General features: G+C 38.0%; 1 pseudogene; it reads right to left on the bottom strand.

Annotated features, from left to right (window-relative positions):
* Positions 1-12,450: 12,450 nt before the first annotated feature.
* On the bottom strand, positions 12,451-13,770 carry LOC122211225 (annotated as a pseudogene).
* Positions 13,771-14,578: the final 808 nt, after the last annotated feature.

Genomic DNA, 14,578 nt, shown 5'->3' on the forward strand with positions numbered 1-14,578 from the left:
TGAATTTTGGAGAGACAACATTCAGCCCATAACACATAGGCAGTAAAATTTTTTGAACTGGTTGACTTCTCTCCATTTCCTGCCTCTCTACTCTGGGGCAAGTTACCAGCATTGCTTCCCTGGACTACTCTGCTGCCTCCTGACTGATCTTCCTGTACTTGGTCAGGTGCCTTTGATGAAGTATTCTCCATAAGGATTGTTTCAATAATACTGTCAAAATACAGGTCCATTCATGTCACCACAATGCAAATAGAACAAAATGAAGCAAAATCAAACAAGATCCTTCCTGAGGCTTCTGGTTCCTTTTAGGATAAAGTTGGAATCTTTTGGAAAGCCTGCCAGGCCTTGCCCACCCTTTCCCTCTCTAGCCCCTGTTCCCACCACTCTCCCCTTGCTCTCTGTGTTCCAGAATGTGCCACATTTCTTCCTCTAGAACCTTCAGCCATTGTTTCCTGTCTTGACTCCACTCCTCCACTCCATTCTGCCCTCACCCTTTCACATCTGTAATGAGTGTGGATCCTTCTTGGTCAGGTATTACTTTCTCAGGGAATCATCAATAGGTAGTATGGAGTGCAACTCTTATACTTTTGATGCTGAAAAGCGGCAATCCTGAGTAAAAGATGATAGAGGAGATGATGAGAACTGATCTATGCTGGATATTTTTTGAAAGCAGAGACAATGGCAAAAATACTTTTGTTGATAGGTTGGATGTAGAATATGAGACAGAGAGAGGATGTCTCCAGCCTTTTTGCTTGAACAGATAGAAGGATGGAGTTGCCATTACTTGAGATGGGAAAGTCAAGGAGGAACAGGTTTATAGGGAAAAATCAGGAAGTTGCATTTGCACATGTTGAGATATCTATTAGACATACAGGTGGAGACTTTGAAAAGGCAGGAAATATAGGAGTCTGAAGTTCAGAAGAGAGTTCTGGACTGGAGGTCAACATTTGGAAGTTGCTAACATATGGAAAGAATAAGTGTAGGTGGATAAAATAACAGATTCAAGGACAGAGCCCTGGAGTACTCTGTCATCAAGGCATTAGGGGTGAGGAGGAGGCAGCAAAAGAGGAGCATCATGGGGGTAGAGGGATCATGAGGGTAGAGGGAAAATCTGGAATGTTGGTCTATGAAAAGCCAGTTTCAACTGTTTTACTCTGCTGATAGGTTAAATAAGATGAAGACTGAGTGTTGATTTAGCAATGTGGAGGTCATTTGTGATTTGATAATGTTACCAATAGAGAGCCCTCTAAATTTAGTAGGCATCAGTTCCAATGTGCACCACTCCAATATAGAGCTCATATATTAAGCTCTCTGAGAAGCCTGGTGGAATCCCCTAAGGTAGGCAGGTCCTTACTTAGTTCAATTTCCCTCCCTCTTTAAGGGGAAGGGTTTAGGGAGGGAGCTCACAGGAAAGCTTTCTCCAAAAGCACCCTCCACAGATCTTCTCCTTAAAGATCTTCCCTTGGATTAAATGGTCTCTTGACCTTTTTATTTACTTGATGCAAATACATTTTACTACTTGTTGTAAACACTTTATATACTTTAGTTGATATCTGATAACTCATTCCACATCTCTTGAATTCTTGAGGGGCTTAAGAGTTGTGAATGGGTTACAGACATTTCCCGTTCCCTGATTTTGTTCTGGTGCATGCCACATCCCTAGCTCTAGGAAAGGATCCTGACTTGCTAGATCAGCCAGTGTGAGGTATTCCCCAGGGGATTGTTATTGGTTCATATTGGATGCATGTCTGATGTTGGCTTAATCAGACTACAGTGAAGGACTAAAATGTCTTGGTTGTCTCACTGGATGAAAACAAAGAGGGATGTGGCCTCTTTTCTGCTGCCAGTCATGTGATGACTATCAGGGGAAACTGGCCTTGGGATGAAGCTGATGCTATGGACAGAAGGATGGGGATTTAGAAACAAACTGAAGGCTGCCTGGTGGCTCAGTCGGGTGAGTATCTGACTTCAGATCAGGTCATGATCTCATGGTTCTTGAGTTCAAGCCCCACATAGGGTTTGCTGCTGTCAGTGCAGAGCTTGCTTTGGATCCTCTTTGCCCTTTCCTCGCTCTCTCTCTCTCTCTCCTAAAAATAAACATTTAAGAACCTGAAATTTTGCAGACACTGTTGAGTCATTGAATCAACTAAGCCCAGACCTTGCCCTATATCTGGACTTCTCTGTTACTGGTTTGGTGAATTGGAGTCAGGATTCTCTTACTTGCACTTAAAAACATTCTAGGTGATTTACAGTTACCTTGTCTACCACATCTCAGAAGTCAGGCTAATTTCCAGTTTTGGCCCTCTATTTCCTGCTGACTTTTTCCATTGCTTTTAACCCATCCTTTGCTGATGCTTATGGGGCCAACTTATCTATTAGGCACAGTGGGCACAGTACTTACATTTATAAATATATATATTTGTGCAGGATGGGACCCATGAAAGTCATAAGGTGGCCCTGGGTGCTTGGCTACTACATACTCTGTTTTTTGCTAATATTACCAGGTTGCTAGGTGAATTGATTTCTTCAATATCTATTGAATGCCTACTGTTTTTCAGGCACTATGCAAGGCCTTGAGGATACAGAGGCGCACAAAACAAGAACAGTTCTTTCCTTCACAGAGTTTTTGATCTGGTAGGAAAATCAAACAAAACAAATGATTATTGGAAAATATGATGAGGGTTAAGTATGGTGTGATGAGGTAAGAGACATCATCTATGGAATCAGAAAAGGCCCCCTAGAGGCAGTGACATTAGGGTGAGTGTTGGAGGATGAGTATGGAATTAATTAAACAAAGTACATTCCAGCTGTAGAGAAGAGCAGGTGACAAATTTAGAAGTGAGAGAGATACAGCACATTTAAGATGTTGAAACCATCTAGTAGTGATATTAGGTATCGGTTATTGATGCTAAACATGTCAGGTGGTGGGTGCTTTTCTAGGCATTTTGCATGTCAAGAATTTAAGCAAGAAATACTATTATTATCCCCATTTTATAGATAAGGAAGATGGAGAAGATGAAGTATAGAAAATAAAAGTAACTTATTCAAGTTCATATATGTAGCAAGTGGCAGAGCTGGGGTTGGATCCTGACAGTCAGTCTCCAGGCTTAGATTTCTCATCTTCTTTCCAGATACAGATGGAAGGCAGAAGATGAGAGAGTTGTTGGAGGTGAGGCAGGGAAGAGCACTGCATTGCTGGATAGTCCTACTCCTGAAATCCAGCCTCTGAGTATGAGCCCTGCTTCTTCTTGACCTCCATGTTCATGTCACCACATCCACTACACCCTCTCTTGGACCCTGCAGTTGCCTTCTTAATGATGTCTACTCTTCTATTTGCTTCTCATTCCCTAGACCCTCCATTGGCCTACGTAATCATCCTTAGAATGAAATCTCTTAATCTGGCCCATTAGATCCGACACCATCTAGTCCCAAAAGACCACCTTTCAATTTCATGACATTTCTCTTGGCATCTTTCACTTGGTTCCAACCACATCCTTAGAATGAAATCTCTTAATCTGGCCCATTAGATCTGACACCATCTAGTCCCAAAAGACCACCTTTCAATTTCATGACATTTCTCTTGGCATCTTTCATTTGGTTCCAACCACATGGTCTCTTTTCTCTTCCCTCAATATGTTTAGTACATTCTTTTTTTTTTTTTTTAATTTTTTTTTTCATAGAATGAAATCTCTTAATCTGGCCCATTAGATCTGACACCATCTAGTCCCAAAAGACCACCTTTCAATTTCATGACATCTCTCTTGGCATCTTTCATTTGGTTCCAACCACATGGTCTCTTTTCTCTTCCCTCAATATGTATAGTACATTCTTTTTTTTTTTTTTAATTTTTTTTTTTTCAACGTTTTTTATTTATTTTTGGGACAGAGAGAGACAGAGCATGAACGGGGGAGGGGCAGAGAGAGAGGGAGACACAGAATCGGAAACAGGCTCCAGGCTCCGAGCCATCAGCCCAGAGCCCGACGCGGGGCTCGAACTCACGGACCGCGAGATCGTGACCTGGCTGAAGTCGGACGCCCAACCGACTGCGCCACCCAGGCGCCCCTGTTTAGTACATTCTTATCTAAGACCCTTGCAGTCATCCTTCCTTGAACAAGGAACGTACATCTTCCAGATATTTGCATAACTTATTCCTTTTTTCATTCGAGTTTCTGCTCAAATACAACCTCCTCAGAATGTCCTTCTCTGAGAGTCTATATAAAATAGAACTATTACTTTCTGTCACCTTCCCTAGTTTATATATCTATTTATTTGTTTATTTTCGAATCCCCTCACTAAAATGTACTCCCTGGGGGAAGGGACTTTGTTTTGTTTATTGTTCTATGCCTGGGGATTATATCACCCAATAAAGCATTAGCATTTCTACCTTGCCTCGGGCTCTGTTTCCTAGGCTAAGACAAACACAAAAGGTGTCAGAGAGGAGGCACCATCTTTCAAGCTCTATGAAAGTCACATGCAAAGATTGGTAGTTAAATGCCAGGAGCCTGACTCTCTGATACTGTCATTGACTTGGATGCCATTCCAGCTCCAGACTGCCTACCCCTGTCTTCTGGTTTTGAGGGAAAATATACTTCTGTTTCGTTAAGCTGCCTTAGGTGGATTCCTCTCATATGCAGCTAAGTATAGTCCTCACAAATACAACCACTGCTTATTATAGGGGAAAAGGAGAAGAATTCAAAGATAATTCTGAGATTTCTGAAGAGGAAGGATCATGGTGCCACAAACATAAATAGGACAATCTGAAGGAGGAGCTAACTTTAAAGGAATAGTGAAAGATTTTATGATATACAGTAGCCTCTCTTATCTGTAGTTTAGCTTTCCATGGTTTCAGTTCCTCACAGTCAAACATGGTCCAGAAGCAGATGATCCTCCTCCTGGCCCAGTAGCCTACTGTTACATTATGATGTCTAACTCATTCCCCTCACTTCTTCTCACCACATAGGCATTTTGTCATCACACATCATCATAAGAAGAAGGGTGAGTACAGTACGATACAATATTTGAGAAAGAGAGAGAGACCACATATGCATAACTTTTATCACGGTGTATTGTTATATTTTATTATTAGTTTTTGTTGTTAATCTCTTACTGTGCCTAAGTTGTAAATTTAACTTTATCATAGGTATGTATATGTAGGAAAATACATAGTATATGTAGGGTTTGATACTATCTACCATTTCTGGTGTCCATTGGGAATCTTGGAAGGTGTCCACCACAGATGGGGGGGGGGCACTATTGTACATATAAATGCTCTTTCTCAGCTGTATTTTAGCTTGATTTTTGAATACTGGGCTCCATCCTGATTTCATTGGCTGCACTTACAAGCATTTCTTGCAGTGTAGGAGATGACTTTGGAGAGAAACGTCCTGACTAGAGGTAGGCCACCTGACTAGATGGTAATGTCTTGGTGAGATCACCACATTCTGGGGGTATGATCTTTTGTTTAGCAGATGAAAAAAAAAAACTTCAATATTTTTCATTTCAATCAGATGTCATCAATATTAGGATACAAATTTGTCTTCTGGGACAAAGACCCTATATAGCAGTGACTTAAATAAAATAGAAGCATATTTCTCTCTCATCTGGCATGGATATGATAACTTGAGGACCTGGAACCTTTTATTTGGCCTTGGTCTGAAAGGTCAAAATGGATCTTCATGGTACTGTGACCCACACAGTACCTTTCTATAGCAACACAACTTAATAGACAATTTTGTAAAATTATCAGACACTACTCTCTTAGTTCTAGTTTATTACTGATCTTTCATTGTTCATAAAGAGTTAATGATAAAACTATTGCTTAGATGTGGATCTTGTATTCTTCCTCTTGGAATCATTTTAGGATTTTTCAACGTAATTGCACATTCAATTTCTTCACTGTATTTTAAATATCCTAACTGGCTTAATTAATCCTAGATTTCAATTCATCCCATAACATATCATTATTAAGAAAAAAATTTATGGAGTGGAAACTTTTCCTTGTGCCTGAACTATTTTATAATCTCATATCTCTCCTATCAATAAATTTCCCTGCCCCCCCCCCCCCAAATAATTGGTTTTACCTTTCAATGAATTCCTCAACTGAGCTTTATCAGAATTGTTCTTAGGGATTTCTACATTGCTTATGGAAGAGTAAATTTCATTTGTTAAAGTAAAAAAGTAATTTGTAGCTATTACATTGCGCTGGCTTTCTGAAGCTCTTTTAAAATTACACCCTTTGGGGACACCTGAGTGACTCAGTCAGTTAAGCGTCCAACTCTTGATATCGGCTCAGGTCATGATCTCATGGTCGTGATCTCCTGGTCATGATCTCATTGTCATGGGACTGAGCCCTGTGTCAAGCCCAGTGCTGAGCATGGAGCCTGCTTGGTATTCTCTCTCTCCCCCTCTTTCTTCCTCTCCCCTGCTCACACACATCTCTCCCTCTCTCTCTCTCAAAATAAATAAACTAAAAAATAAAATTACACCCTTTGTTCTTTTTAGTTTTCATCCCTTTTATAAATAAGTTTATAGAAATTATTATAGTAAATATGTTTTTAGAAAGTTCTCCTTGATCTACAAACATAATTCAAGCATATCCTGAAAATAGCAAATCTGATATTTTGATTAGTTTATTACACCATCATCAGCATATAATGGAAAACCCCACAGTCTGTGGAAGTAGTCTTTTCACCTCACCATTGATTTCCTTTAGGAATTAAGAAAAGACCATGGTTGTAATGGTTTACTTGTATAGCCCTGGGCAGCTGAGGCTAAAAGATTTACATGGATTGCTATTGTGTGTAAGAAAGCTGGTGTGGCCAATTTTCAAATGAGCCAGGGGCCTACATTAATAAAAGCCAGGGGAAATGTAGAAGATGCTTATTTTATCTGAGATTGATCATTTGAGGCCAGAAGGTTCAGATTGATCTCACAAGTTCTCCTGCAGAACTGCACTAAGTAAACCTTTCCTTTTCTTAAAAAAATGTTTATTTATTACTGAGAGAGATTGAGAGCATGAGCAGTGGAGGGGCAGAGAGAGAGGGAGACAAAGGATCCAAACCAGGCTCTGTGCTGAAAGCAGCACTCACAGACTGTGCTGAAGTCAGACGCTTAACAGACTGAGTCACCCCGGCGCTCCTGTAAACCTTTCTGGATACTACTTCAGGATGAACATAGTTGGAAAGTTTTAGGTGGCCTATTTGCTCTTGCTGTTTTTAATTTGAAATCATTTTTCACAAGGTGTTGTTAACTTTGAAAAAAACAAAGGTGGATGATTCTGTAAAGTAGTTCTGTGTTTTAAAGTTATTTTTTCTTTTTAAAATTAGAATTTCTCTTTAGATTTTTAAAAAAATTCTTTATCCATTCATCAGTTGATGGACATTTGGGCTCTCTCCATAGTTTGGCTACCTCATTATTTTTAATGGCTATAAAAATTTTTATTGTTTGACTATACTATAATTTAGTCACCCATTTCCCTATAGAATCTATAGCATAGATATACAATATAGTGCTACCCAATATCCTAAGTTTTATCTCATTTAATTCTCACAAAACTTCCAACAGGTAGATATTATTGTCTTCATTTTAAAGGTGAGAAAAATAAGGTTAGTGAAGTTAAGTAACTTGCCCAGGGTCCCATCGTTAAAGGAGGATCTAGGATTTAATCTCTGTACTATAAATCCCTCCATTCTGTGATGTGTTACCTGGCATCTTGGTAGGATTATAGGTGTTTTAGATTTAGTCCTTGTATTTTTCTGCATCATTTTTTAAATACTGAGTACATATTGATTTTTATATTCAGCTAAAATGACATTAAAAAGAATGCTTTAAGGGATGCCTAGGTGGCTCAGTTGGTTAAGTGTCTGACTTTGGCTCAGGTCATGATCTCGCGGTTGGTGGGTTTGAGCCCTGCCTCAGGCTCTGTGCTCACAGCTCAGAGCCTGGAGCCTGCTTTGGATTCTGTGTCTCCCTCACTCTCTACCCCTACCCTGCTTGCACCTTGACTCTTTCTCTCAAAAATAAACATAAAAAGTTTAAAAAAGAATGCTTTCATTATTAATCACTTAAACCCATTGACTTATTTAAAATTAAAGGAACATGTAGAAAATTCCAATCAAAATCAGTGAAAATTGGGAACAATGTAAGTGACAATCATTTTGGATAATGTTCAAAGGAAATTGTAGAACAATTAATACACATTATACAGCAGTTTAAAAGAATGAGGTAGATGTAGATGTATTTGTACTAATGTGGATAAATAAAGCAACATTGCTGAATTAAAAAGTTAAGCTGCAAAATTCATCCTAAAATTAATATGGCATCTCAAGGGACTTTGAATTGCCAAAACAATTTTGAAAAGGAATAAAGTTAGAGGACACACAGTTACTGATTTCAAAACATTACAAAGCAATAGTAATCAAAACAGTGTGGTACTTCCATAAAGAGAGACAAATAAACCAATGGAATAAAATAGCCTAAGAATCAATCTTTGTGCATATAGTCAAATGATCTGCAGCAAAGGTACCGAGGCTACTACTCAATGGGGAAAGGACAGTATTTTGAACACATGGTGCTGGGAAGATGATATCCACATGCAAAAGAATTAAGTCAGACACTCACCTTACACCATGTATAAAAATTAATTCAAAATATATTAAATACTTAAATGTAAGACCTAAAACTGTCTAAAGTTTTAGACCTAAAGCTCCTAGAAGAAAACCTGTAAGAAAAGCTTCATGGATTGAATTGGGCAATGCTTTATTTGGAATGATGCCATAACCACAGGCAATCAAAGCAAAAATAGACAAATGAAACCATATCAAACTTAAAAACTTTTTGCATCAAAGGACACAATGCACATAGTGAAAAAACAATTTAAGGAGCGGTGAAAACTATTTGCAAATCATTTATCAGACAAGAGGTTAATATCCAGAATATATGAAGAAATCCTACATCACAACAACAAGAACATCTAATAATCCAATTTAAAAATGGGCAAAGGATTTGAGTAGACATTTTCCCAATGATACACAAATGGCCAAGAAGCGCGTGAAAAGGTTCTCAACATCACTAATCATTAGGGAAATGCAAATCAAAACCATCATGAGGTATCATCTCATACCCATTAGGATGGCTACTATCAAAAAAAATAGTGTTATTTGTGTATGAGAAGAAACTGGAACCCTTGTGCACTGTTAGTGAGGTTGTAAAATGGTGTAGCTGCTATAGAAAATAGGAGTTTCCTTAAAAAAATTAAAAAGAAAACTACCATAAAATCCAACCATGCTCTCTGGATATATATCCAAAGGAATTGGAAGTAAGGTCTCAAAGAGACATTTGCATCCCATGTTTATAGCAGCATTATTCAAAATAGTCAAGAAGTGGAAGCAACCCAAATGTCACCAACAGACAAATGGATAAACAAAATGTGGTGTATACAGTGGAATATCATTTAGCCTTAAAAGGGAAGGAAATTCTACCAAGTGCTACAACATTGATAAACCTTGAGGACAAGATATGTGAAATAAGCCAGTCAAAAAGACAGATACTGTATGATTCTACTTATATGAGGTATCTAAAGTAGTCAAGAAACAGAAGGTAGAATGGTAGTTACCAGGAGCTTGGTCAGGGGAAAAGGGGAATTGCTTAATGCATACAGAGTTTCAGATTTGTAAAATGAAAAGTTTTAGAGTCTCTTTCAAAACAATGGGAATCTACTTTCTTTTTAATGTTTATTTATTTTGGGGATGGAGAGAGGGAGGGAGAGAGAGTGAGCATGAGTAGGGGAGGGGCAGAGAGAGAGGGAGACACAGAATGTGAAGCAGGCTCCAGGCTCTGAGCTGTCAGCACAGAGCCCGACACAGGGCTTAAACCCACGGACCACGAGATCATGGCCTGAGCCAAAGTCAGACACTTAACCAAATGAGCCATCCAGGTGCCCCTGGTTAAAATGATAATTTTATGTGAGTTTTACCACAATAAAGAATTTTAATCAAAACATTAGAAACTCTGCTGGTTATAAGCATATAGGGTAATGGAAAAATATTAAAACAAATATTTAGTACACTGTAATTTAAAATATTGGAATCATTGAGGCATTAAAGTGTTTTACTTCTCTGTAAAAAAAACAAACAAATGTTAAGCCATAGATAGACATGTATAGTATGATACATTGAAAAAAATTCAAAATATGCCAAAGTATACAGTGTACTTTCTATGGGGACATATATGTATATAAAGACATTAGATAAGAACTGGAAGGATATACACCAAATTAATCACAGTAGTTATCCTTGGGTAAAGGAAAAGGGGACCAGATGGTGGGTGATGGTTAAAAGGGACTTACCCATAGTGCTTCAAGTTTTTATGAAGAGAAGCAATTCATGAATTATTTATATAAAATAGCCTCTAAACATATAAAAAGATGTTCAAACTTACTTTAAAAAATCCAATTAAAACTACACTGGAAAAAAAAACTATATTGAAATTCCCCATTTCTCTTCTTTTGGATTGGCAAAGATTTGAAAGCTTGATGATATATTCTGTTGGCAAGGCTATGAGGAAACATTGCTGCTGGGAAGGCAAATTATACCACGCCTACAAAGGGGAATTTGGCAATACCTAACAAACCCGGCACTCTACTTCTAGAAATTCACCAGGAACATAGCCTCTAACAATACAAAAATAAACGCCCAGGGTGATTCATTGCAGCATTACTTGTAATTGCAAAATATTGGGAAGTACCTTAATGGTTAAACATGGAACACTGGTTGTATAAATTTTGTCACATACATGGAAGACTGGTTGTATAAATTTTGTCACATACATACAATCTGGTTGTAGGTAGGATGATCTCTAAAACTGATAGGGATTTCTAGGACATAGTAAGTGAAAAAAGGAGATTGCAAAAGTATATGTGTAGTACCCAGCTTTGTTGAAGAGAGAAGGAGAAATTAAAGAAAATGCATATGTCTGCTTATTTTCACTAGCCAAAATTTAATGAACTTAGTGACCTATACAGAGGGTGTGTGGAGGAGACATGAAAAGTATACAGGCAGGAGTAACACTTCTCTGACCACACCTTTGTATATAAGTTTGACTTTGAGTTATGTTAATGTTCTAGATATTTTGAAATAAAAGAAATCAACAAGGATCAAAAATTTCCTAACATGGAATGTAAATAGAAGCACATAAAGCCAATTATATTTTTAAATGAATGTCATGTCTACATTGAAGGGAGAAAAAAACTAATCCAAGTAACTTTTGACTATACAATAATTTGACTATACACCGTTCTTTTTTTGTCTTTATTAAAATTTTTAATATTTTATTCATCATGGATTTTATTTTTGCATTCCTTTGATTTTTTCAAAAGACTGTATTAAAATATTACTTTTCTTCACTATTGAGTCTCTTTTTTTTTAATATGAAATTTATTGTCAAATTGGTTTCCATACTACACCCAGTGCTGCTCCCAACAGGTGCCCTCCTCAATGCCCATCACCCACTTTCCCCTCCCTCCCACCTCCTATCAACCTTCAGTTTATTCTCAGTTTTTAAGAGTCTCTTATGGTTTGCCTCCTTCCCTCTCTGTAACTTTTTTTTCCCCTTTCCCTCCCCCCACCCCGGTCTTCTGTTAAGTTTCTCTATACACTGTTCTTCTTAGTAGTTCTTTCTTCCCCCCACAAAGTAGGGTGCAAATAGCAATTCTAAAGCTACTTTGTGTGTATTGTAGGATTGACCAAAAGAATAAATATATTAGTTGGTTGGGAGTTAGTGTAGGGTCCTCATTACATAAGAAGGGAGATACAAATATGGACAGTGGGAAGAAGAAGAACCCTATAAGATTTACTGGAATTGGTATTAGTTGAGTTTATGATATCTAATATCTTTCCTAACTCTTTTAATTGAAGGGTTAAATTTAGTGCACACAGTGAAATTCCCTACTAATAGGAATTGGTACTCTTTTTTTTTTTTTTTACTCCCTCCACACATTTCCTCCCCCCTCTACCCCTCACACCCACCTCTGGAAACCACCAATCTGTTCTCTGTATCTATGGACTAGTACTGTTTTGTTTTTCATTTTTTAGATTCCACAAATAAGAGAGATCATATGGTATTTGTCTTTGTCTGGCTTATCTCACTTAGCATAATACCCTCTTGGTCCATCCATTTTGTCACAGATGGCAAGATTTCATTCTTTTTTATGACTGAATAATATTCCATTGTATGTACATAGCACAATTTCTTTATAATTCATCCGTCAGTGGACACTTAGGTTGTTTCAGTCTTGGCTATTGTGAATAATGCTGCAATGAACATGGAGGTGCAAATATCTTCTTGAGTTAGTGTTTTTGTTTTCTTTGCATAAATACCCAGAGGTGGAATTGTGGAATTATATGGTAGTTCTATTTTTATTGTTTTTATTATTTTTATTTTTTAGAAGCATACTACAATAGTTAATTTTATTTGTTCAAGAGCTCTGTTGCAAGCACTCAACCAAAGATGGGCTCTGATTCTGTGAGCCCAGATTCATATATTTAGGAAGATAAAAGCAAACTGTGATCCATGTAAATGGATGAAAAACTAAAGGCTCACAGTTAATCACATTGTAGTTTTAAATTTCGACAACCTAGAAGTCGGAACTCACAGGTCTTTTAGGTCCTTCTGGATGTCCCACAAGGTATCTGCTTTACTTGAGCTGAGTGACTTCATCATTCTTCAGCTTCCGGATCATAACACTGGTTAATCCCCGATCATTCAGGATACACAGAAGGCTCAGGAAGACTTCATTCTCAATGCCATACATCCCCTTCACCATTCTTGACACTGGATGAATCCTGGATAGATTTTCCAATATGGATTCAATGAGATCAGCCACACTTAATCCAAAGCCCAGCTGGTATATCCTTTTAGCTTGATGGCTTCATAGGCACTTTCAACCATCATCTTATGCACTTACTTCCAATTTTCACTGTCATTGTCTGTTCCCATTTCTGGATTCAGTTCTTGGAGAGAAACGCCACATTCACTCCATTCCACACAGCCACACCTGAGTCGCCGTGTTCTCCCAGATCCATCCATGGCAGCTGCTGGGACGAATGCCATGTTTTTCAGCCATAAGACAGCAAAATCTAGCGGAATCCATGTTACACCTACTTCCAATCACATGGTGTTTGGGTAGTCCACTTAAGTTTCCAGGTAACCTATGTGAGAATATCCACTGAGTTGGAAACCACGGTTATGATACAATCAGGCCTGTGATTGACTATCTGAGGAATAATGAATTTGAAGACATTAACATTCCTCTTCACCAGATTGAGATGGCTCTCTCCCTCCTGCTGGTGGACTCCTGCTGTTACCACCACAGTCTTAGAATTGGTAGTCACAGAGTGATCTTTATCTGCCATAATTTTTTGGTGTCTGAAGAAATCAGCTCCCATGTTGCAGATCCATCATTTCTCCTCTGAGTTTATCTTCTAAAACATACAGAAGGACAAGGTCATGAGCCAGAGACTTTCCCAGAATGCTGATGGCACATGCCATACCAACTTGTTCAACACCCATTGCAGTGATCTTATTGTTTGGGATGTTGTCTCTTCTTCTGCAACTGGTGCCATCAGTTTTTCCTTAAGAGTTGCCACGTGCTCAGAGAGAAACTTCTGTAAGAGTCGTGCAAAGAGGGCAATGACAACTACATGTGACTCCTCTGGTGCAGTATCTGCAAGGAGTGGTAGTTCTATTTTTAAATTTTGAGGAACCTCCATACTGTTTTCTATAGTGGTTGCACCAATTCACATCCCACCAACAGTGTATGAGCATTCCCTTTTTTCCACATCCTCACGAACACTTGTTATTTCTTGTCCTTTAGATAATAGCCATTCTAAGAGGTATGAGCTGATATCTCATTGTGGTTTTGATTTGCATCTCCTTGAGCATCTTTTCATGTGCCTGTTGGTCATCTGGATATTTTCTTTGGAAAAATGTCTATTCAGATCCTCTGCCCATTAAAAAATTTTTATTTCACAGAAATAGAAACAACCGCCTTAAATTTCTATAGAACCACAAGAGACCTTGAATAGCCAAAGCAATCTTGAGAAGAAATAACAAAGCTGGATCATCATGCTCCCTGATTTCAAACTATATTACAAAGCTATAGATTAAAATCATATGGTATTGGTATAAAAACAGACACATAGATCAATGGAACAGAATAGACAGCCCAAAAATGTTTATTTGATTGCATATATGATTAACTAATTTACAACAAATGAGCCCAGTGGGAAAAGACAGTCTATCCGATAAATGGTGTTGGGAAAACTGGACAGCTAAATATAAAAGAACAAAACTGGACTACTATCTTACACCATAAACAAAAATTAAGTTAAAATGGATTAAAGACTGGCAAGTAAAACCTGAAACCATAGAACTCCTAAAAGAAAACATAGGCAGTAAACTCCTTGACATAGATCTTGGTGATAAGCTTTTGAATCTTACACTAAAGGCAAAGGCAACAAAAGTAAAAATAAACAGTGGGACTACGTCAATCTAAAAAACTTCTGCACAGCAAAGGAAACCA

This window comes from Panthera leo, chromosome F2 (assembly GCF_018350215.1).
Source record: "Panthera leo isolate Ple1 chromosome F2, P.leo_Ple1_pat1.1, whole genome shotgun sequence".
NCBI lineage: Eukaryota > Metazoa > Chordata > Mammalia > Carnivora > Felidae > Panthera > Panthera leo.